Raw genomic sequence first — 8,179 nt, 5'->3', positions numbered from 1 at the left:
TCGCTTATATCTCACCCGAACTTCCTCCTCCCTTAGTTTATACACTTTCACCTCCCTCTTACTTGTTGTTGCCACCTTCCTCTTTTCCCATCTACCTCTTACTCTAACTGTAGCTACAACTAAATAATGATCCGATATATCAGTTGCCCCTCTATAAACATGTACATCCTGGAGCCTACCCATCAACCTTTTATCCACCAATACATAATCTAATAAACTACTTTCATTACGTGCTACATCATACCTTGTATATTTATTTATCCTCTTTTTCATAAAATATGTATTACTTATTACCAAATTTCTTTCTACACATAGCTCAATTAAAGGCTCCCCATTTACATTTACCCCTGGCACCCCAAATTTACCTACTACTCCCTCCATAACATTTTTTCCCACTTTAGCATTGAAATCCCCAACCACCATTACTCTCACACTTGATTCAAAACTCCCCACGCATTCACTCAACATTTCCCAAAATCTCTCTCTCTCCTCTACACTTCTCTCTTCTCCAGGTGCATACACGCTTATTATAACCCACTTTTCACATCCAATCTTTATTTTACTCCACATAATCCTTGAATTTATACATTTATAGTCCCTCTTTTCCTGCCATAGCTTATCCTTCAACATTATTGCTACTCCTTCTTTAGCTCTAACTCTATTTGAAACCCCTGACCTAATCCCATTTATTCCTCTCCACTGAAACTCTCCCACCCCCTTCAGCTTTGTTTCACTTAAAGCCAGGACATCCAGCTTCTTCTCATTCATAACATCCACAATCATCTCTCTCTTATCATCTGCACAACATCCACGCACATTCAGACTTCCCACTTTGACAATTTACTTCTTCTTCTTATTCTTTTTAGTAATCTTTACAGGAAAAGGGGTTACTAGCCCATTGTTCCCGGCATTTTAGTTGACTTTTACAACACGCATGGCTTATGGAGGAAAGATTCTTATTCCACTTCCCCATGGATATAAAAGGAAAAGTAATAAGACCAAGAACTATTAAGATAAAATCAAAGAAAACTCAGATGAGTGTGTATAAATAAATGTGTACATGTATGTGTAGTGTGACTTAAGTGTAAGTAGAAGTAGCAAAACATGCCTGTAATCTTGCATATTTATGAGACAGACAAAAGACATCAGCAATCCTACCATCATGTAAAACAATTACAGGCTTTCGTTTTACACTCACTTGGCAGGACGGTAGTACCTCCCTGGGTGGTTGTTGTCTACCAACCTACTACCTGTATATATTACTAAATTTGAAAGGAGAAACTTTCGTTTTTCCTTTTGGGCCACCCCACCTTGGTGGGATACGGCTGGTACGTTAAAAGAAGAAGATGAATGTATATACACACCCCTCTGGGTTTTCTTCTATTTTCTTTCTAGTTCTTGTTCTTGTTTATTTCCTCTTATCTCCATTGGGAAGTGGAACAGAATTCTTCCTCCGTCAGCTATGCGTGTTGTAAGAGGCGACTAAATGCCGGGAGCAAGGGGCTAGTAACCCCTTCTCCTGTACAGATTACTAAATTTAAAAAGAAAAACTAAAGTTTTTGGGCCACCCTGCCTTGGTGGGATACGGCCGGTTTGTTGAAAAAAAAATTAAGGTAATAATATATACAAGTAACTATAAAAAGAAAGGTGGGTTAGAGAGGGTACAAGTAATGAGGTGGTCAGATAGATGTGGGGTAGATTGAAGAATGCAGTGTTGTTGTGTTCAACATAAGTTTGTAAGTATAGGAGGATGGGAAGAGGAACGATTGGTAGGATGGTGTAGTAATTTAGAGGGTGATAATGTAGAAATAGTTAGCATATGAGAGTCTTACAGCACAGAAATTGTATATGGGAGTAGAGTAAATGGAGAGAAAGAATGTTACGGGAGTGCAAGAATGGGTGAAGTTTTATCAACAAATTTTGTTGAGAACAAGAAAAAAATCTTAGATTAAAAAGTTAAGAAAGCCTAAAGAACAAATGAAGTTGGCTGTTAAAAGCAAAAGAGGGGTGATGTTAGGTTCTGGGAAGATTTTGAGGAGCTATTAAATGTTGAAGAAAGAGAGGCAGCCATTTCATGCATTGGGCAGGGAAGTATAACTTCTTGGAAAAGTAAGGAAGAACCAGGTTTGAGTGAGGAAAAAGTGCATGAGGCAGTGGGTAGAATGAAATGGGGTAAAGCAGCTGAGAGAGCTGGGATTAAGACAGAGATGTTAAAAGTAAATGGGGATGTAGTTTTGGAGTGGTTGGTGCATTTGTTCAATATGTGCATGAAAGAAGGATAGGCAGAGGGCATGGATATTTCCTTTGTATAAAGGAAAGGGATGAGAGAAAGAGAGAGAGAGAGAGAGTAAAAGTTAAGGGAATAAGCTTAAGTATAACAGGTAAAGGGTGTGATAGAATTATTATTGAAAGAGTTAATAATAAGACAAGGATTATACTGGAGCATGGAGGATTTAGGAAGTTTCAAGATGTGTAGACCATGTATTTTATGTGGAAAAAGACACTTATGTACAGTTCAGTGTCTTTTTCCACATCTTGTCAGTATCACCATACCATTTCCTCATGTATTTTATATTGAAGGACAAGTGAAAAATACTTAAGGGTAAGGAACTTTTTGTTGAATTTATGTATTTAAAAAAATTCATGTGAAAGGGTGGCTAGGGAAGCAGTGTGGCATATTTAAATGTATGGAAAAGGTAGTAGGTTACTAAAAGCAGTGAAGAGTTTTTATGGGTATAATGAGGCTCATGGAGTGAATAGTGAGAAAGAGAGGGAGGCACCCCAACTGCTACCCACATCTATGCAAAACTTCATTCCTCCCACACCACACACTCAGCCACGGTAGTGAGCATATGTAAAGAGAAATATTATTAGATTTAGCACTGGAGAGGGTGGAAGTGAAAAGTACAGAGAAGCCAAAAGCAGGATATAGTTTTGCTGCTGTTTGCCCCTTCACATGTGGTGTTCTTCACTGTAGTTTATATTGTACTGTAACTCTGGTCTGTTTAATTATCAAATATTGTGATATTAAGCAATGGTTAAAGTACTACAGTATTTGGTAGTAAAAAATTAAACTTGATTAGATATGGAATATTATGGCTCAAGAAAAATTCTCCGATTGTAATACGGGGTTCTATGGAAAAATTGAACTCTGATACATGAACAGTCAACTCTGGGTGAATTGTAAGAAATGCATTCAGTATGTACAAATAAAAATTGTGTAAGTAGGATTAAAATCATGATGCAGTGGAATGAAATTAATAAGATAACAGTAAACATAATTTTATAGTAATTAAAGCAATTTTATTTTAATTGAATTACATGCTTTAGCTATTTTAGCACACAGTACAGTATTTTTTTAAGCCTCAGTTTAAATTTTTTTAGTGATATAATTTTTTAATTCATCTGGTAAGTTGGTGAGTAAGACAATGATAGCAGAGGACTGTTGTACAGTTTTACCACAAATTGTCATTATAAAGTTCCTAAAAGAAAATCACAACTTACATAATAAATATGGAAGTCAAGTGTTGAGTGTGTGAGGTTCAAGGTGCCAGGTCTTGAGTGTGTGAGGTTCAAGGTGCCAGGTCTTGAGTGTATGAGGTTCTAGGTGCCAGGTGTTGAGTGGGTGACCTAAAAGCAGTAGGGATGCACTGCAGTAGGCCTGTCAGCTCATGCTAGGTTTATTCTAATGTTATGTGAACTATAGGCATGGATAAAATAAACATTCCACTATTTATCTGTGCCCATAGCCCAGATCATAGCTGTTAGAACAAACAAAACCTTAGCATGAACCAGGAAGTGGCCTGCTGATGATGATGACTAACTCTCAGGTAAGAAGAGAGGGGGAAAGTTAGGACAGGCAGAGTAGTGCCAGAGGTAGGATTTAACCCAGCAGCTGAGCATTTTATGGCATGAACTTGCATCTACCAGCTATTTCCAACCAAAGTTCATAGTGTTGAGTTTACTGTTCTACTTGGAATGGCCTACTTTAAAAAAAATTTGAACACTTCTTTTGGAAGGTACACGAGTTGTGCATAATTGTCAGAGCCTCCAGTGAATAGTTTCTCAAAGTTTTGGACTTGTCTTGTGAAATTGTACGAGTCAGCGGAGGTGTATTTGACAGTTCCATTGCAGAGTCGAGGGTGGATTTCTTTGGCAGACATTGTGTTCTTGTTTGAGGATGTGGTGAAGAATCATAGGTTTTTCAAGATGAGGGCAAGGTATGGTTGTTTATTTCAGTTTCTTCTTCTTCAGAGGTGTGAGAGTCTTGATATTCTTGTGGAGTTGCAGTGGGTGTGAAGATGATGGTAGGCTGGGCATGCAGGGTGACTTAGGCAGCTGTGATTGGAAGATCTGATGGGGTAGTGATGCCTTCTATGCTGGAGATTTTCAGTATATCTACTGATGGTACAGTGTCAGGATAATTGAAGCTGGGAAGATTATTGAAGCAGAAGAGTTCATTTATTTTAGAGTTGAAGGTTCCAGGGAAGGTGGCATTTATCATGTGGACATCATCTGGGAGTGTTGGAATAAAGTTGGTAGTAGAGACTGTTGGGTAGCTTGGTGAATTCTTCATGTGTCAGTTTAAAGTCCAGTGATTGCAGCATATACTTGGAGGGTGGTCTGGGGATCAATACCCCTGCAGCCCAGTCCATGATCAGGCCTCATGGACCTGATCAACCAGGCTGTTATTGCTGGCCACATGCAAACTGGTATTGAGGAGATTGGACACTACACTGATACTAAGGAGGTTGGGCAATTTCACCTGCTGGGTGGTCATCAGGATTGATGCCAGTCTCTCATTATGTCTGAGGTGGTACCACAAAGCAGGTGAATATGCACATGGTGTGCCATGATAATGATGCTGACAGCCTAGGAGATAGCAGACTCAGTGAGGTAATGTGATCTCTTGGTTCTAGTGACTCCTGCTTTAATGCTTCTCTGCTGTTTTTATCTCATCCACTCAACACCTGACATGACAGACCATACACTCTCAGCACCTGACTTCACTGATGTAGTGCTATATAATTTGAAATTTTCTGTTATGCTTTATGTACTTGACAAAGCCAATTTGTGGTGAAACATTGTACAATAAAAAATTCTCTGCACTCGAGTGCTCTACCATACTGTTGGCATTTTGCCATCTTTCTGAAAGACGTCTAGTTATTCCACATTTTTGGCTCCTTATTTTTCTTGGGTCTGTAAAGGTTCAAGTGCACACAAAGAACATCGGCAGTATTTGCTTCTAATGTTATGCTTGTGTGATACAATTTTCCTGAGTGTGTCTTAGGCCAATATTAGCTTTACATTGCAGTGTTCTAATGATGTGAAGTGAACAGTAGTATGAATGGCATTTATATTAAGAAGGTCTGGGAAATTGAATAAGGGCGTGGTACGTTGCCTGTAACTGTCCTATTAAAGCTTATTGATCTGACATAGACAACTTCAAATAGCACCAAAAATGCAAGTACACCAAACTTTGTATACTATAATATGTAATACAGCATAAGGAGAAAATAGAATGAGAGTTCTTCAAGGATGTTTCATGCTATGGTCTAATATTGTGATGGGAGTTCCTGTAAGGAATTTTCCTGGTTTCAATTACAGCCTCTCCTCGCTTCATGAAGGAGTTTCGTTCCTAAGACCATATCGGTAAATGAATTTGTTGCTAAGTGAAGAGCATACTATAATGGTAGTGGGTTTGTGTCAACCATCATTTGATAATGTTTTAATATTGCCTTTACCTTTGCATCTTTTTTTTTTTTTTTATATATATATTCGTTTATAACATTTCTGGTATACAGTGGTACCTGGGGATACAAATAGCTCAAAACTCGAACAGTTATGTAAGTGTATTTATGTAAGTGCTTTTGTAAGTGTATTTTGGGGGGTTTGAAACGGGTTAATCTAATTTACATTATTCCTCATGGGAACAAGTTCGTTCGGTATCAGCATTCGAACGGCCTTCTGGAACGAAATAAATTCATATCTCGAGGTACCCCTGTACTTTTAAATGTTTATACAGTAGTGTACTGTATATTGTAATAAACAGAATAGAGGAAATCAGCTTTAATATACATTATTTAGGTATGCATACTGGTCAGAGAGCCCGTCGTAAGTCCAAGTCATCGGTAAACAAGTTCATCACTAAGTGAGGAGAGGCTGTATTTATTTAAATAAAAATTATTTTGGTTTAACCAAGTCTTTGATTTCCTTTGAGTGACAGTTCATTTAATATAATTACATGAAGGGAAAAACCTATATGGGTTGCTTGGCACAAGTAGTTAACAGCTGGAGCCTCTGGCCATCTAAGCACATGAGAGATGCTCTGTACTTTACATGACTTCCCTAGAATTTTTTTGACAATTTGGAAGGTCAATCTTTGCAGGCGCCCCTCATCCCTTTGCATTCAACTTTGGTTATGCCGCATTTCTAGTAAAAAAGTCAAGATGTCAGTTTATGCTACGTCCCTGGACATGTTCATGTTTGGGGCAATAACCAAGTAGACTCAGCTGTTCGTGACCTCCCAGTTTCTCACAGGGGTATTCCTTAATCAGATTGCTTTTCTAGTGATCTCTCAATAACTTCACAACCAGTGGCAAAATTGTTGATCCACAACAAATCAAGTCATAGGGCTTCACAAAGCTCAAGTCATAGGGCTTCACAAAGCTGGGCACCAGACGAAAGGAATAGCGGCGAATGTTAGTGTGTGTGAGCATTCATTGAGGAACTTGGTGCAGCATTTCAAGGCTGGTGGCAGTGTCGAGTTATCGTCTGCCAAACCTCGGCCTGGCCCCTCCAACAAGACATCTGTTCATACCTTAACTGTGTTAAAGAAGCAGTTAGAGAGTAGCTTCTTCTTTAACATAGTTGAGGTACAAACAGATGTCTTCTTCGAGGGGCTAGGCCAAGGTTTGGCAGACGGTAACTCGGCACCGCCACCAGCCTTGAAACGCTGCACCTAGTTCCTCGATGAACGTTCACACACACTAACATTCTCCACTATTTTTTTCATCTGGTGCCCAGCTTTGTGAAGCCCTATGACTTTGCAAAAGATGGGACGGATGAGAGACAGAAGTGCAACACTTCCTCTCACCATGGCAGCCACGTGAGCAATGAGAAGTCACTGTGAAGTGTGGTGGAAAGCCGTGGCGTCATGTTAATGGCTGCTACCCAGCAGAATGCACTGAAGAAAAAAGACCCCTCTGTATGGGAGGCCTTTGGTTTTCATCACGGCATTATGCCGCGGCACTCACCCAGCATAATGCCATGACGAGCACTGTAAATGCTGCCATGTACTCGCCTATATTAGCTGCAGAAATTGGGGCTTAGCTCCTGACCCCCACATCTTACTGAGGTCGGTGGTCACATGTGGTCATACTGCCCTAAGCTGTCTGGGATTAGTGTGAGGTGTTGCCTAGCACCATGGCTTGTTGTAGTGTTTTAGAATCTCACGTTAAATTGTTGAAGATAATGATTCTACTTCTTCAGGAGGAAAATAGGAGGCTGAAGCTTCATCTAGATGGGTTTGGGAATGAGTGCGAAATAGTTGTAACTGGTGAGGAGGAAAAGTTACCAGCAGTGATTTGGAGAGTGGCTGCCGCCTTTAGTGGCAAGTGGTTCAGAATTCAGGAAGAAGGATGATAAGGAAGGTTAATAGAGAAGATGTGATGGTAGGAAATCGATTCTCTGTTCTCCAGGACCATTGTACTTCGGTGATTACTGAGATTAAAGGTACCACTGACTCCCCTGCTTATCAAGGTAAGAATATTATAATTGTGGGAGATTCTCAGGTAAGATATATGGACCGTGCTTTTTGTAACAGATAGAAAGGTCAGACAGAGGGTGTGCCTCCCAGGAGCTGGTGTTGGTGACATAGATGGTTGAATGATAATATGTCAGGCAATGGGAACAAGCCCATTATCTGTCTTAGTGCTGGTGGAAATGTCATCAGGAATGGCAGGAGACAGGAGCTGCTGGATAAATATAGGTCAGCCATAGATGTAGTCAGGTCTAAGGGAAGGATCCCAATCGTATGTAGCATCTTGCCTAGAGAGGGAGTGGGCAATGAATGGATGTCTAGGGCAATTGGTATAAATTGCTGGCTAGACAGGTACTGCAAGGAACTTGTAATCCCATTCATTGATAACTGGGACATATTCTATGGCAAACATGATAT

The 8,179-nt window shown here is 39.8% G+C and overlaps 1 long non-coding RNA gene across 1 annotated transcript; it reads left to right on the top strand.

Moving 5' to 3' along the window:
- Window positions 1-360: 360 nt before the first annotated feature.
- Window positions 361-6,197, top strand: LOC128690844 (uncharacterized). Its single transcript, XR_011392374.1, has 2 exons — window positions 361-3,554; window positions 3,615-6,197. It is a non-coding gene; the product is annotated as an uncharacterized lncRNA (long non-coding RNA).
- Window positions 6,198-8,179: the final 1,982 nt, after the last annotated feature.

Source organism: Cherax quadricarinatus, chromosome 24, assembly GCF_038502225.1.
Source record: "Cherax quadricarinatus isolate ZL_2023a chromosome 24, ASM3850222v1, whole genome shotgun sequence".
NCBI classification, from domain to species: domain Eukaryota; kingdom Metazoa; phylum Arthropoda; class Malacostraca; order Decapoda; family Parastacidae; genus Cherax; species Cherax quadricarinatus.
Note: the sequence above shows the minus strand (reverse complement) of the source record. Positions and strands in the feature narration are given on the sequence as shown.